The sequence below is a fragment of the Taudactylus pleione genome, unplaced genomic scaffold (assembly GCF_031769625.1).
Source record: "Taudactylus pleione unplaced genomic scaffold, aTauple2 ptg000329l, whole genome shotgun sequence".
Classification (NCBI taxonomy): Eukaryota; Metazoa; Chordata; class Amphibia; order Anura; family Myobatrachidae; genus Taudactylus; species Taudactylus pleione.
Window position 1 is genome coordinate 11323017 of NW_028284730.1, and position 17064 is coordinate 11340080.

Here is a 17064-nt window from a genome sequence, read left to right on the forward strand (position 1 = left end):
ACATTTACACAGGACCGGCGCTAGGCTTCCAGCGCCGGTCCTGTACTGCACAGCTGAGCCCGTTCCCTCCCCCTGAGCGCTTGCCCAATAGCGCTAGGAGGCAGGCTCAGGCTGTGCATAACACACGCATCGCCGCCAGTGCTGGCGGCGATGCGTGTGTTAAACAGCAGCCAATGAGAGTCAGATAGACTCTCATTGACTGCTGCAGCACCCACTGCAAGAGCCGGGCTTCCGTCTGGCTCCTGCAGTGGGTAATGGGACAGACGTCATGACATCTGTACCATAATGCTGAGCGCGCCAGCCCGGGAGGACTGGCGGGCGGCGGCGGTGGGAACAGTGTAGCGGACCCGAGCAGCAGCAGCATGGATTCAGGTAAGTATATTTTTATATATATATTTTTTAAACCTGTCTGCACTACTGGGGGCACAACGGGGGAGGGGGGTGGCTACTACTGGGGGGACCTCTACTCGGGGTGGGGGCATAACTGGGGAGGGGTGGCTACTACTGGTGGCACCATTATTGGGAGGACCTCTACTGGGGGGGGCTACTACTGGGGGCACTTAATCGGGAGGGGGAACCTCTACTTGGGACTACTACTTGGGGGGGGAACTACCACTGGGGGCATAATAAAAGGGGCCTACTACTAGAGGCACTGCACTGGGGTTACCACTACTGGGGACAATAATAGGAAGGGCCACTACAGGGGGCACTGGATAGGGGGGATCACTACTGGGTGCCTGTATAAGGGGACCACTACTGGGGATACTGTATAAGGGGCACTACTATGGGCCTGCATAAGAGGGACCACAACTGCATACTGGGGGTACTGTATAAGGGGTACTACTGGGGTTAAGGTGCATATGGATAGGAATGTTCAGTGTGAAAATAAAGGGGTGTGTCATGTTGACACACCCCATTTTTAAGTGACCACTCCCATTTGTTTTGCCGCGCTCACCTTCGGCGCGCGCACATCGGGGGGGGTGGTGGGAGGGTATGGGGTTCCCTTTTCAAATTTGCCCTGGGCTCCAAATACCCTAGTTACGCCACTGGCACTGCATATGGGCACAGCTACAGGTAGTATGGCATATGGACATAGCTAGAGTGGGCAATGCATATGGGCACAACTACAGGGGCACTGCATAAGGGGTACTACTACAGGAGCTGATGACTGGAGTGATATGGAAGGAGGCTGGGGCAGGAGGATGGAGAGACATGGGGAAGAAGGCGGAATATATTTATCCCTCCATGCCCCACTTTGATGCTGCCCCTAATCTTTATTTTTACTTCTCTTTACTTTAATCCCATATGGACCTGCCTCCTCCCTGGAACACTTGAGGGGGGGTGCCATAGCACGCACGTGCTCCAGGCACCCTGGCTACACGCTACATCTCTGATCACGTGACTGCTTCATTCGTTGGCAGCCGAGCAAGGGAAAACAACCGCTGCCTGGTAAAATAACAGTACCGCTACACTGCATGATAGTGTTAAATACCAGCAGCGCTACGTATAGTCCCTGGTTTTTTTAGGATGTTAAAGGGGCACTAAATATACTTCTTGCTTTTAAATGATGACTATCTCTGCATGGTCTGTGTGAAAACAAAGTAGTGCCCACTCTACAGTATATGATGCATGGGTCTTATATAAGCTTGATGTTGCATTTCCACCACCGGATTTATTTTTGTAGAGCGTCTGTTATGAATAATGTAAAACACCTGACTAATGTTAATATTACCCAGTTGTTATGAAAAATAAACAGTTTTGCTGTTACGCAGTGCTTTCCTAAAACGTGTTTATTTACATAGTTCTATTCAAGTTTTTTAATGAGAAATTCTTTATTTAAAGGTTTTAAAGGTATCACAAACATACCACAGAATAGACAACAACAAAGCACAAAGGAGCGAATGTGATATAAAAAAAAAATAATACAACACAAACTACTGAGCTTATGAGCTAAAATTACAGATACAAAATAAAGAATGGTGGAAAAAATGGAAAACGGAAGAAAATTGAGGAAAGAGAGGTGGGGAGGCGTTTATAAGAAATCTAGTAGGATATAACATTGATAAGGTAAGCCAAAAATGCGTGACTCCCGAACCCAGTATAGGGTAATTAAGTAAATTACACCAACAGTAAAACCTAGGGAGTAAAACCTGGTCCAGGAAAGAGCATAAATGGGGTTAAGGGCTAAGAATATGTACTGGAATCTTTGAAGTCAAGCCAACTTATGGACATAAACTCAGTCTGCTTATTTGAAAGCATAATATCATCCATGGACACATAGGTTCCAGTACGAGATACATTTGAAAGCGGCACCAGTCAATATACTGGGTCACAGCCAGCGGGATAGAGAGAGGTAATCCCCTTTCAAATTCTGGCTGCTCCTCTCCTCACAGCCCTTCTGTGGCCGCCCCCTGGGCCCTCCTCCCTCCTGTAACCTGGCTCTAACCATTGTATGGCTAGTTACTGTAAGCTGGCCCCTCCACTGGAACCAGCCCTGTTCCCTTCTCACCTCCCACTTCGCTCTTCCCCTCGCCCTTTGTCCACTCTTACCCCTTAACGGTCCCCCCCAGACACACATCCCCTTGCCATAAGGCCGGGAGCAGCCTTCACTCTACCTGTCACAGCCTGCCCTCTGACCCCTACCTGTCACAGCCTGCCCTCTGACCCCTACCTGTCACAGCCAGCCCTCTGACCCCTACCTGTTACAGCCAGCCCGACCCCTACCTGTCACAGCCTGCCCTCTGTACCCGGCCTGTCACAGCCTGCCCTCTGATCCCTACCTGTCAAAGCCTGCCCTCTGCCCCTACCTCACAGCCTGCCCTCTGCCCCCTATTTATCAAAGTCTGCCCTTTGCCCCCTACCTCTCATAGCCATTCCTCTGCACCTACCTGGCATAGCCTGCCCTCTACCCCTTACCTGTCAAAGCCTGACCTCGAACCCCTACCTATCACAGCCTGCCCTCTACATCCTGTCACAGCCTGCCCTCTGACCCCTTCCTGTCTGCTCTCTGACCAATATCTGTCACAGCCTGCCCTTTGCCCTAAATCCGGGTCCGAATGCCTTTACAGCAGAGCAGTCGCACAAATACACCACCCCATTGGGAAATAGGTGCCCCCAGCGGGTGAGGGAGCTGCAGCTCAGGTACCCTTGTCAACTCCACAAAGGAGGCACAGGCCATTTTATAGAGGTGCGCTGCCACCTTTGAAATACACTTTAGTTGTACCATTCCACAGAATGACAAGTCTGTAAATTCTGTCTTAGTTTAATTGGGATGTGATAAGAGAGGTGGGAAATAATGATACTGGTAATTCTGGGCAGAGCACTTAATGATAAATTCCGCCAGAGAAGTGAATGATATTTCACACTCAAAGGCAAAATAAACAAAACATTTTTTTAAATTTTAACACTTTTCAAAATTTGACTCATCTTCAGCATACTTTTCTCACACAAACATTGGGACTGCCACATGATATTGAAAACAAGTTCAACCCAATTTGCACTGTTCACACTGGTCCTGGGAAAATCCTGGATCTTCACCTTTATAACTGGACCCGCATCTGCCCAATGGAAACGGCTTGTTACCTTGCTACAGTATGTCATTTTTATGCCCAGCACCTCCGATAGACCAATGAGGTTCCTTGGTCATAACCCTGGTAGAGTAACTCGGGTGTCTCCAGTCACCTTGCAGCCAACTCTGGTCATCATAACCCGAGTCCTTGCCTTGGTGGGAAAGGGTGTATTATTCTATGTACAATTCCAGGTTACTCACTTCAGACTTGTACTCACATTCCAGCCTATATGGGTATCTGCTCTAGACCAGGATGCATGTCCTCTATTCAAGGGCAAATTTAAGACCCACATACTGTACACACATTTTGATGTAGCCCCCAGCTGCCTTATTTAATTCCCTCCCCCGTTCTTTGCAAACATTTAAAGAGAGATAATAAATATTTATTATAAAAAATACAAAATTGTGTAAAGATTATGAAGAAATACAGCTTACTATACATGGGATGGGTACGGGATGGGTACTGGATGCCGGCGCTCTGGATCCTGGCAGTCAGAATCCCGACAGGGTTAGAATACTGACACTTGTCAGTCAGTATTCTAATCCTCCCCCTCTCCTTACTCTAACCCTCCATCCCCGGTGTGAGACTCTAACTTCCCCCCTAATGCCTAAACCTAACCTTCCCCTCCCTGCACCCTAAACCTGACCCTCCCCCTTAGTGCCTAACCCTAACCTTCCCCATAGTGCTTAACCCTAAATTCTAACCCTGCCACCAACCTCGTTACTTACCTTTGGGATTTGGCGGTGCCGGGATTCTGTCAGGAGCCGGGATATTGGCCTCATTCCCTATACACAAGTGCAAACACCAAGGGATTACATGACTATGGTGCCTATTCATTATGCAGTGCCACTTTAGTATCCGACTCGCTGCGAGTAGCAGCGGTGGATACAATAACACCGGAGATATTCAGCATTGCTCCAGTGCAGAGACAACTGACACAAAGATCAGCTGTCCCCGTGTTCCCTATCACTGCTAATTTGGTAGCAGTGAGTCTGGCTCAGCAGTGCTAGTGCGCCTGCATGAACTGGGGTTTAGGTATAGGCCCAAAAAAGCCAGCGTCCAGTGGAGGGATCCGAACAGGGGCAGAGGTAGCTGAAAGGACCCCTTTTCGCAGCCCGGTACTCCTTCTTATAGGCAGGATCGGGGGCCAAGAATCTGCACCATCTGAAGATTGCAAACGTTCCCGCTGTCCAGCCCCGAAGAATTTGTTTTTCGGAGCTTGATAAATTTTGGTCCCCATACAATAGTATGGGCACAGCAGGCCAGATTGGGAGTGAAAGGTAAGCAGGAGATATCAGTGATATCTTCTGCAGAACCTATATAATGAATGGCACCAATACTTAATCTCTACAAAAGTAGGTAATAATGTTAATTTTCACCTACTTTTGTAGAAATTAGGCACTAAGGAAGGAAGGTTAGGTTTAGGGTGCAGGGAAGGGGGGTTAAGGTGCAGGGACGGGGAGGTTAGGGGTAGGCACCTAAGAGGGAGCGTTAGGGTAGGGAGAGGGGGAGGGATAGCATACTGACCAACAAGTGTCGGTATGTTAACCCTGTCGGGATCCCAGCGTCGGGACTCTGACCGCCAGGATCCCGACTGTCGGTATTGTATACCGATTCCAAACAGACCCCTATATATTTTAGAGACAATTCGCAAAGACTGCGGAACACATGGATTTCGGTCTAAAACAGGGACAATTAGAGGTATAATGTTAAGGAAATAAATATAAATACAAGTAAATAATGTTCCCTGTCCGATTGCTGTCCCCACACTGATCATTATCATCATTACACCCCATTGCACTCTTATTTTTGCTATAATTTTTTATACTATAGTCTGATGATTCAATAAATATTATGATACACAGAGGATTACATCTAACATGAACAACAGACACATACACTGACATACTGTATACTGGATCCAGCAAACACAATGGTGGTTCTCAGAATGAGAGCACAGTGTGAGAGCTGAATGCAGGACACGACACTGGGAAGATGTGCAATGCTTATCGGAAATAATACAATGAGTTATTACCCTGCTATTGTGTATAAATGAACTGCAGACTGACAGAAAGTGGAAGAAGCAGAATCTCCCTATAGAACTGAGTAGTGATGTCAGTCTCCTAACAAACTGCCTCACGGAACGGTGCTATCAATACACCAATGTACTAAATAAAATCCATACACACAACTTATTAACCTGCATTTGCTCACCAAGTAAAATTCTCTGAAACTTTTGTATACTGTACTTTTGATATGACCTTTTGTATTGTAGGGAGCTGGCTGTTCTATATGTAATCTCAGCTACAGTAGCCCAGGTCAGCGACCTTCTCACTTTGGCTAATCTAACGGAATTATAGATTTCGTAATGGCATCTAAAAGATAGGTTCAGGTGTAACTGACCCATTAACCCTATTTAATCGGCAATTAAGGTATTGACCCCAGTATGAATTATTAGACAAATGACATGTTCTTGTAATGCATATCCACTTTACATTTAAAGACACAGTGTTTAATTGAAAAGATCTTTTATTTACTTCTTATTCTGCATTCTATAGCATGAGAAAAGAGAAAAGTTTGTATTACACTAGCATGGTGGAGGCTGCACTTACAGTCTAGCACTGGTTGCTTGATGACCATTTAAACACATTGCTAGAAACGCGTTTCACCCATTTGGTGTGCAGTCCATTAGCCAAATATGCTAATAAGGCAATTACAGAATGAAAGTACATACCTTTCTACCCTACGTCAGTGACCCTAATATTGGGATTCTGATTAGGTGTCAGATTCTATATTTGTTGTGGGCACAGAACTGGGATCACTGGACAAAATGGCCTCTGATGATTAAGTATTGTTCTCGCTGCGAGGGATACTTAAGTATCCAACTCGTAGCAGGGGGTTAGTTTACACCGGAGCAGTTCATCATTGCTCCTGTGTGGGGACAGCTGCTCTGAAAGGCAGCTGTCCCCTCGGTTAGTATCGCAGCTATAGATGTAGCTGTGTTACTAACCTCCTCCCCATCGGCCAGGATACGCATGCGTGACCCGAGGTCACACATGCGCACAGCCGCCGGAGAGTCCATGAGAAGGCGGCGGAGGGATCCGTTCGGATCCCTCTTCGCCTCCCCGGAACTCCTTCCCATAGGAAGGAGCGGGGCTACGAGAGCAAGTTCCGTCTGAAGATGGCGCTAGTTCTCGGAAGCAAACTCCGAAAACTTTCAGTTTTCTGAGTCTGCTGAATATCAGGGGGTCCTATCGGACCCCTGATGATGAATGGCCTGGAAACTAAAATATTAGTTTCCACATTACCGGGCCATTTATCAATGATGAATAGGCTCCCGTTAGATAATCTGGTGAAGAACAGCATACACTCCATTACTTGCTCCCTGTAGGTAGGATCTGAAATCAGCCAGCTGGAGCTTTAACTGAAATAACAGCTCAAAGAAGTATAGTTAGGAGGTTTCAGTATGATTAACTGCCGGCCGCATGGCATCCCGGCAGCAGTGAAAATCCCGATCGTCCCAAGGTAAGTATTTCCTACCCTATTCTAACCCCTAACCCTCTCTTAGGGGTGCCTAACCCTAACCTCCCCCCACGTGCCTAACCCTAATCCCCCCTCTAAGTGCCTAAACCTAACCCCCCCTTCCCCGCCGCCTAAACCTAATTCCCCCGGGGGGTGCCTAACCCTAACCTTCCCTTCCCCTAGCTTAACCCTAAACTCCCGGGGGTGTGCCTAACCCTAAGTCCCCACCGGGAACCCTAAACCTAAAACCCGTGGCTGTCAGCCCCCAGCTTACCCTCGATCGGTAAGCCGGGTGTCGAGCTCGGTGTAGGTAAAATTATAGGCGTCGGGATTCCAATGCCGGTCATTCAACCCCTTGCCGGGATTAGACAGTCGGGAAGCCGACGGTCGGGATTCCATCCGTCGGCTTCCCGACCGCTTCCCAGTTAGGAAGTTGCACTGAATTAGCAGACTATGGAAGCTGCTTGCAGGAATATACTGGTGAAGACTACGCACAAGGGACCGGTAAGTCCGGGGGTTGGTAGGTGCAAGAAATTCCAGGATGTTGGTACAAGCTGTGATACACATGTAATGCAACAAGGCTTCCAGTAGATCTAGGTGAAAGCAGGCAGGAGCACACTGGAGGATGATAAGGCTGGGCACCACAGGAGAGCACTACCACAGTGCAGAGAGATATGCAGGAACCACTGTCCCGGAACCAGGAGTGAGAGGCAAGTTGTACTGGCAATGTGCTAATGAACTTGGGAAACTTATATAAGGCGCTCCAAATGCGGATTGGCTGGAAAAGTCATGTGTAATATCTGGGTCTGGGAATAGGGCCAAAAGAATCATGAAATGAGACACAATATGGCGGCACCCTAGCCGTGATGTATTTTCTTTAAATGCTGTTACCCGAAATCCATGTTTGGAAGGACATGTGGAATCTGGGTTGCGGGAATATGACATTAAGAATAGTGACAGCGTCGGGTAAGGTAAGTGGTTTTGGAGAACTGCAACGTGACATTGGGATTAGTGATTGAATAGATATTTTATAGGATTTTTTGCACATTTTTAATATACAAAATACGGTATTACTAAATGCATGTTAACATAGAACTATAATGATCTGGGGATTTGTAATATCCACTGAATATGCAGTAAAACTATATCATCCTACATAGTGAATTGTTCAATTAATATTTATACACTTCCCGGTTTAACGCAGTTTAAGCATTGTGGTCCATGAAGCAAAGAATGATGTGCCTGCACGGATCTCTATATTTAAACGCATACATAAATACATATGTTAGTGCTGTATCTCCTCTGATGGAGTATGTCTGAGCCTCCCACAGGGAACAAGCTAAAATGACTTTCTAACAATGTGTATAAATATTTATGACATGCTGTGTATGCACTGAGGGGCTCATGGCACAGGGCAGCTTTATCATACACGCGAGTCCTTTAAAGACACAGATTTCATCTTCTATTTCTGCGATAAGTGAATAAACAGAATTAGGTGAATAATAAACTAAAAGCAGAGACACAAACTGTTGCTTGACCGATCACAGGGATCCAATCACAGACACTGGGATCTATTTGTGCTCATGTATCTCAGTGCAGGGTTGCGTCAGGGGGGTCACAAGAGAACCGCACAATTCTTGCTGTAAAAGGGCAACCCTTGTGAGGTGGACTTATGGGGTCACAAGACTCGTACATGGTGCTAATAGATGGGGTCACAGGTACATGGTGGTGATGGGAGTACAGGCTGGTGATGGAAGGCACAGGCTGGTATATGATAGGGATGAGGGCACAGCCTGATGCTACCTGGTATTGGAGGGCACAGGTTGGTATATGGTGGTGATGAAAGACTAGAGATAGTACATACAGGGTATGGGTGTTGCTGGTGCTTCCATGAGTACAAGCGGGTAATGGAGGACAATGGCTGGTACATTCTTGTAATGTAAGGTTACAGGGTGGTATATGATGTAGCACAGGCTGGTACATGCTGGTAATGGAGGGCATAGACTGGTATATTGTGGTGATGAAAGGACTACAGGTTGGTATATTAAGGGTTTGTGCAAGGTGCTTAAGTAGTTGAAGCCAGTAATGAAGAATGGTTGGTACATGATGATGATGGGGTTACAGGATAGAATCCACATACTGACTCATTCTGGTAATGTGGGGCAGAACCTGGTATGTGGTATGTTAAGGCACATGCTGTTACATAGTAGTGATGAGGGAATAGGCAAGTACATGGTGGTGTGGTGGGGCACAGGCTAGTGTAATCTGGTGATGGGCACAAGCTGGTATGCAGTGTTGCACACAGGTTAAAATAATGTAATGGCCCCAGACTGACAAAAGGAGAGATATATAGAGCCTAGGAGAGAGAACAAGTGGAGAAGTTGCCCAAAGCAACAAATAAGTTTCTAACTGTCATTGATCTAGCACAGTCTGTGAGTGACCGTTATAAGTTTCAAACTGTCATTGATCTAGCACAGTCTGTGAGTGACTGTTATAAGCTTCTAACTGTCATTGATCTACAGTAGCACAGTCTGTGAGTGACCGTTATAAGCTTCTAACTGTCATTGATCTAGCACAGTCTGTGAGTGACTGTTATAAGCTTCTAACTGTCATTGATCTAGCACAGTCTGTGAGTGACCGTTATAAGTTTCTAACTGTCATTGATCTAGCACAGTCTGTGAGTGACTGTTATAAGCTTCTAACTGTCATTGATCTAGCACAGTCTGTGAGTGACCGTTATAAGTTTCTAACTGTCATTGATCTAGCACAGTCTGTGAGTGACTGTTATAAGCTTCTAACTGTCATTGACCTAGCACAGTCTGTGAGTGACCGTTATAAGTTTCTAACTGTCATTGATCTACAGTAGCACAGTCTGTGAGTGACCGTTATAAGCTTCTAACTGTCATTGATCTAGCAGTCTGTGAGTGACCGTTATAATCTTCTGTCATTGATCTAGCAAAGTCTGTGAGTGAACGTTATAAGTTTCTGTCATTGATCTAGCACAGTCTGTGAGTGACCGTTATAAGTTTCTAAATGTCATTGATCTACAGTAGCACAGTCTGTGAGTGACCGTTATCAGCTTCTAACTGTCATTGATCTAGCACAGACTGTGAATGACCATTATAAACTTCTAACTGTTATTGATCTAGCACAGTCTGTGAGTGACCGTTATAGCTTCTAACTGTCATTGATCTAGCACAATCTGTGAGTGACCGTTATAAGCTTCTAACTGTCATTGATCTAGCACAGTCTGTGAGTGACCGTTATAAGCTTCTGTCATTGATCTAGCACAGTCTGTGAGTGACCGTTATAAGTTTCTAACTGTCATTGATCTAGCACAGTCTGTGAGTGACTGTTATAAGCTTCTAACTGTCATTGATCTAGCACAGTCTGTGAGTGACCGTTATAAGTTTCTAACTGTCATTGATCTAGCACAGTCTGTGAGTGACTGTTATAAGCTTCTAACTGTCATTGATCTAGCACAGTCTGTGAGTGACCGTTATAAGTTTCAAACTGTCATTGATCTAGCACAGTCTGTGAGTGACTGTTATAAGCTTCAAACTGTCATTGATCTAGCACTCTGTGAGTGACCGTTATAAGTTTCTAACTGTCATTGATCTAGCACAGTCTGTGAGTGACCGTTATAATCTTCTGTCATTGATCTAGCACAGTCTGAGAGTGACCGTTATAAGTTTCTAACTGTCATTGATCTAGCACAATCTGTGAGTGACCGTTATAAGCTTCTAACTGTCATTGATCTAGCACAGTCTGTGAGTGACCGTTATAAGCTTCTGTCATTGATCTAGCACAGTCTGTGAGTGACCGTTATAAGTTTCTAACTGTCATTGATCTAGCACAGTCTGTGAGTGACCGTTATAAGCTTCTAATTGTCATTGATCTAGCAGTCTGTGAGTGACCGTTACAATCTTCTGTCATTGATCTAGCAAAGTCTGTGAGTGACCGTTATAAGTTTCTGTCATTGATCTAGCACAGTCTGTGAGTGACCGTTATCAGCTTCTAACTGTCATTGATCTAGCACAGACTGTGAATGACCATTATAAACTTCTAACTGTTATTGATCTAGCACAGTCTGTGAGTGACCGTTATAGCTTCTAACTGTCATTGATCTAGCACAATCTGTGAGTGACCGTTATAAGCTTCTAACTGTCATTGATCTAGCACAGTCTGTGAGTGACCGTTATAAGCTTCTAAATGTCATTGATCTAGCACAGTCTGTGAGTGACTGTTATAATAAGCTTCCAACTGTGATTAATCTAGGGGGGAGGATCAGGTGCACACTATAAGCACTAAGAATACGAATGACCAAAATATCTATAATACTGACACACTAATTAATTAGTGTGTCAGTATTAGAGATGTTAGGGACCCACCTATATAAGTTTCGCCGTGACGTGGAAGGTGGGCAAACATCTTTGGCCAGACATGTATTAAGAAACCTTACATTTAAAACCATGTTAATAATTGCAGTCTATTATAGATATTTTGATAATTCGTATTCTTAGTGCTTATAGTGTGCACCTCCTCTTCCCCCCTTTCTTTTTTGCTGTAGAACTACAGGTCTCAGCATGGTAGCACCTATTATCATGTGTGATATTAGGATGTGCAGCCGAGCCCCTCCCTTTTCCTGTCATTAATCTAGCACAGTCTGTGAGTGACTGTTATAAGCTTCTAAATGTCATTGATCTAGCACAGTCTGTGAGTGACCGTTATAAGCTTCTAACTGTCATTGATCTAGCAGTCTGTGAGTGACCGTTATAAGCTTCTAACTGTCATTGATCTAGCACAGTCTGTGAGTGACCGTTATAAGCTTCTAACTGTCATTGATCTAGCACAGTCTGAGTGACTGTTATAGCTTCTAACTGTCATTGATCTAGCACAGTCTGTGAGTGACCGTTATAAGCTTCTAACTGTCATTGATCTAGCACAGTCTGTGAGTGACTGTTATAAGCTTCTAACTGTCATTGATCTAGCACAGTCTGTGAGTGACCATTATACACTTCTGACTGTCATTGATCTACAGTAGCACAGTCTGTGAGTGACCGTTATAAGCTTCTAACTGTCATTGATCTACAGTAGCACAGTCTGTGAGTGACCATTCTAAGCTTCTAACTGTCATTGATCTAGCACAGTCTGTGAGTGACCATTATAAGCTTCTAACTGTCATTGATCTAGCACAGTCTGTGAGTGACCATTATAAGCTTCTAACTGTCATTGATCTAGCACAGTCTGTGAGTGACCGTTGTAAGCTTCTAACTTTCATTGATCTAGCACAGTCTGTGAGTGACTGTTATAAGCTTCTAACTGTCATTGATCTAGCACAGTCTGTGAGTGACCGTTATAAGCTTCTAACTGTCATTGATCTAGCACAGTCTGTGAGTGACCGTTATAAACTTCTAACTGTCATTGATCTACAGTAGCACAGTCTGTGAGTGACCATTATAGCTTCTGTCATTGACCTAGCACAGTCTGTGAGTGACTGTTATAGCTTCTAACTGTCATTGATCTAGCACAGTCTGTGAGTGACCGTTATAAGCTTCTAACTGTCATTGATCTACAGTAGTACAGTCTGTGAGTGACCGTTATAGCTTCTAACTGTCATTGATCTAGCACAGTCTGTGAGTGACTGTTATAGCTTCTAACTGTCATTGATCTAGCACAGTCTGTGAGTGACCTTTATAAGCTTCTAGCTGTCATTGATCTAGCACAGACTGTGAGTGACCATTATAAGCTTCTAACTGTCATTGATTTAGCACAGTCTGTGAGTGACCATTATAAGCTTCTAACTGTCATTGATCTAGCACAGTCTGTGAGTGACCGTTATAAGCTTCTGTCATTGATTTAGCAGTCTGTGAGAGACCGTTATAAGCTTCTAACTGTTATTGATCTAGCACAGTCTGTGAGTGACCGTTATAAGCTTCTAACTGTCATTGATCTACAGTAGCACAGTCTGTGAGTGACCGTTCTAAGCTTCTCACTGTCATTGATCTAGTACAGTCTGTGAGTGACCGTTCTAAGCTTCTAACTGTCATTGTTCTAGCACAGTCTGTGAGTGACCATTATAAGCTTCTAACTGTCATTGATCTAGCACAGTCTGTGAGTGACCATTATAAGCTTCTAACTGTCATTGATCTAGCACAGTCTGTGAGAGACTGTTATAAGCTTCTAACTGTCATTGATTTAGCAGTCTGTGAGCGACCGTTATAAGCTTCTAACTGTCATTGATCTACAGTAGCACAGTCTGTGAGTGACCATTATAGCTTCTGTCATTGACCTAGCACAGTCTGTGAGTGACTGTTATAGCTTCTGTCATTGATCTAGCACAGTCTGTGAGTGACCGTTATAAGCTTCTAACTGTCATTGATCGGCAGTAGCACAGTCTGTGAGTGACCGTTATAGCTTCTAACTGTCATTGATCTAGCACAGTCTGTGAGTGACCGTTATAAGCTTCTAACTGTCATTGATCTAGCACAGACTGTGAGTGACCTTTATAAGCTTCTAGCTGTCATTGATCTAGCACAGACTGTGAGTGACCATTATAAGCTTCCAACTGTCATTGATCTAGCACAGTCTGTGAGTGACCGTTATAAGCTTCTAACTGTCATTGATCTAGCACAGTCTGTGAGTGACCTTTATAAGCTTCTAGCTGTCATTGATCTAGCACAGACTGTGAGTGACCATTATAAGCTTCTAACTGTCATTGATCTAGCACAGTCTGTGAGTGACCGTTATAAGCTTCTAGCTGTCATTGATCTAGCACAGACTGTGAGTGACCATTATAAGCTTCTAACTGTCATTGATCTAGCACAGTCTGTGAGTGACCGTTATAAGCTTTTAACTGTCATTGATCTAGCACAGTCTGTGAGTGACTGTTATAATAAGCTTCTAACTGTCATTAATCTAGGGGTGAGGATCAGGTGCACACTATAAGCACTAAGAATACGAATGATCAAAATATCTATAATACTGACACACTAATTAATTAGTGTGTCAGTATTAGAGATGTTAGGGACCCACCTATATAAGGTTCGCCGTGACGTGGAAGGTGGGCAAACATCTTTGGCCAAACATGTATTAAGGAACCTTACATTTAAAACCATGTTAATAATTGCAGTCTATTATAGATATTTGATAATTCGTATTCTTAGTGCTTATAGTGTGTACCTGCACTTCCCCCCTTTCCTTATTGCTGTAGAACTACAGGTCTCAGCATGGTAGCACCTATTATCATGTTTAATGTTAGGATGTGCAGCCCAGCCCCTCCCTTTTCCTGTCATTAATCTAGCACAGTCTGTGAGTGACCGTTATAAGCTTCTAACTGTCATTGATCTAGCACAGTCTGTGAGTGACTGTTATAAGCTTCTAACTGTCATTGATCTAGCACAGTCTGTGAGTGACCGTTATAAGCTTCTAACTGTCACTGATCTACAGTAGCACAGTCTGTGAGTGACCGTTATAAGCTTCTAACTGTCATTGATCTACAATAGCACAGTCTGTGAGTGACCGTTATAAGCTTCTAACTGTCATTGATCTACAGAAGCACAGTCTGTGAGTGACCGTTCTAAGCTTCTAACTGTCATTGATCTAGTACAGTCTGTGAGTGACTGTTCTAAGCTTCTAACTGTCATTGATCTAGCACAGTCTGTGAGTGACCATTATAAGCTTCTAACTGTCATTGATCTAGCACAGTCTTTGAGTGACCATTATAAGCTTCTAACTGTCATTGATCTAGCACAGTCTTTGAGTGACCATTATAAGCTTCTAACTGTCATTGATCTAGCACAGTCTGTGAGTGACCGTTATAAGCTTCTTATTGTCATTGATCTACAGTAGCACAGTCTGTGAGTGACCATTATAGCTTCTTTCACTGACCTAGCACAGTCTGTGAGTGACTGTTATAGCTTCTAACTGTCATTGATCTAGCACAGTCTGTGAGTGACCGTTATAAGCTTCTAACTGTCATTGATCTACAGTAGCACAATCTGTGAGTGACCGTTATAGCTTCTAACTGTCGTTGATCTAGCACAGTCTGTGAGTGACCGTTATAAGCTTCTAACTGTCATTGATCTAGCACAGTCTGTGAGTGACCTTTATAAGCTTCTAGCTGTCATTGATTTAGCACAGACTGTGAGTGACCATTATAAGCTTCTAACTGTCATTGATCTAGCAGTCTGTGAGTGACCGTTATAAGCTTCTATCTGTCATTGATCTAGCACAGACTGTGAGTGACCATTATAAGCTTCTAACTGTCATTGATCTAGCACACTCTGTGAGTGACTGTTATAAGCTTTTAACTGTCATTGATCTAGCAAAGTCTGTGAGTGACCGTTATAAGCTTCTAGCTGTCATTGATCTAGCACAGACTGTGAGTGACCATTATAAGCTTCTAACTGTCATTGATCTTCCACAGTCTGTGAGTGACTGTTATAAGCTTTTAACTGTCATTGATCTAGCACAGTCTGTGAGTGACCTTTATAAGCTTCTAGCTGTCATTGATCTAGCACAGACTGTGAGTGACCATTATAAGCTTCTAACTGTCATTGATCTAGCACAGTCTGTGAGTGACCGTTATAAGCTTCAAGCTGTCATTGATCTAGCACAGACTGTGAGTGACCATTATAAGCTTCTAACTGTCATTGATCTAGCACAGTCTGTGAGTGACCGTTATAAGCTTTTAACTGTCATTGATCTAGCACAGTCTGTGAGTGACTGTTATAATAAGCTTCTAACTGTCATTAATCTAGGGGTGAGGATCAGGTGCACACTATAAGCACTAAGAATACGAATGATCAAAATATCTATAATACTGACACACTAATTAATTAGTGTGTCAGTATTAGAGATGTTAGGGACCCACCTATATAAGGTTCGCCGTGACGTGGAAGGTGGGCAAACATCTTTGGCCAAACATGTATTAAGGATCCTTACATTTAAAACCATGTTAATATTTGCAGTCTATTATAGATATTTGATAATTCGTATTCTTAGTGCTTATAGTTTGTTCCTGCTCTTCCCCCCTTTCTTTTTTGCTAAAGAACTACAGGTCTCAGCATGGTAGCACCTATTATCATGTTTAATATTAGGATGTGCAGCCCAGCCCCTCCCTTTTCCTGTCATTAATCTAGCACAGTCTGTGAGTGACCGTTATAAGCTTCTAACTGTCATTGATCTAGCACAGTCTGTGAGTGACTGTTATAAGCTTCTAACTGTCATTGATCTACAGTAGCACAGTCTGTGAGTGACCGTTATAAGCTTCTAACTGTCATTGATCTACAGTAGCACAGTCTGTGAGTGACCGTTCTAAGCTTCTAACTGTCATTGATCTACAGTAGCACAGTCTGTGAGTGACCGTTCTAAGCTTCTAACTGTCATTGATTTAGTACAGTCTGTGAGTGACTGTTCTAAGCTTCTAACTGTCATTGATCTAGCACAGTCTGTGAGTGACCATTATAAGCTTCTAACTGTCATTGATCTAGCACAGTCTGTGAGTGACCATTATAAGCTTCTAACTGTCATTGATCTAGCACAGTCTGTGAGTGACCGTTATAAGCTTCTAACTGTCATTGATCTACAGTAGCACAGCCTGTGAGTGACCATTATAGCTTCTTTCACTGACCTAGCACAGGCTGTTAGTGACTGTTATAGCTTCTAACTGTCATTGATCTAGCACAGTCTGTGAGTGACCGTTATAAGCTTCTAACTGTCATTGAACTACAGTAGCACAATCTGTGAGTGACCGTTATAGCTTCTAACTGTCATTGATCTAGCACAGTCTGTGAGTGACCGTTATAAGCTTCTAACTGTCATTGATCTAGCACAGTCTGTGAGTGACCTTTATAAGCTTCTAGCTGTCATTGATTTAGCACAGACTGTGAGTGACCATTATAAGCTTCTAACTGTCATTGATCTAGCACAGTCTGTGAGTGACCGTTATAAGCTTCTATCTGTCATTGAT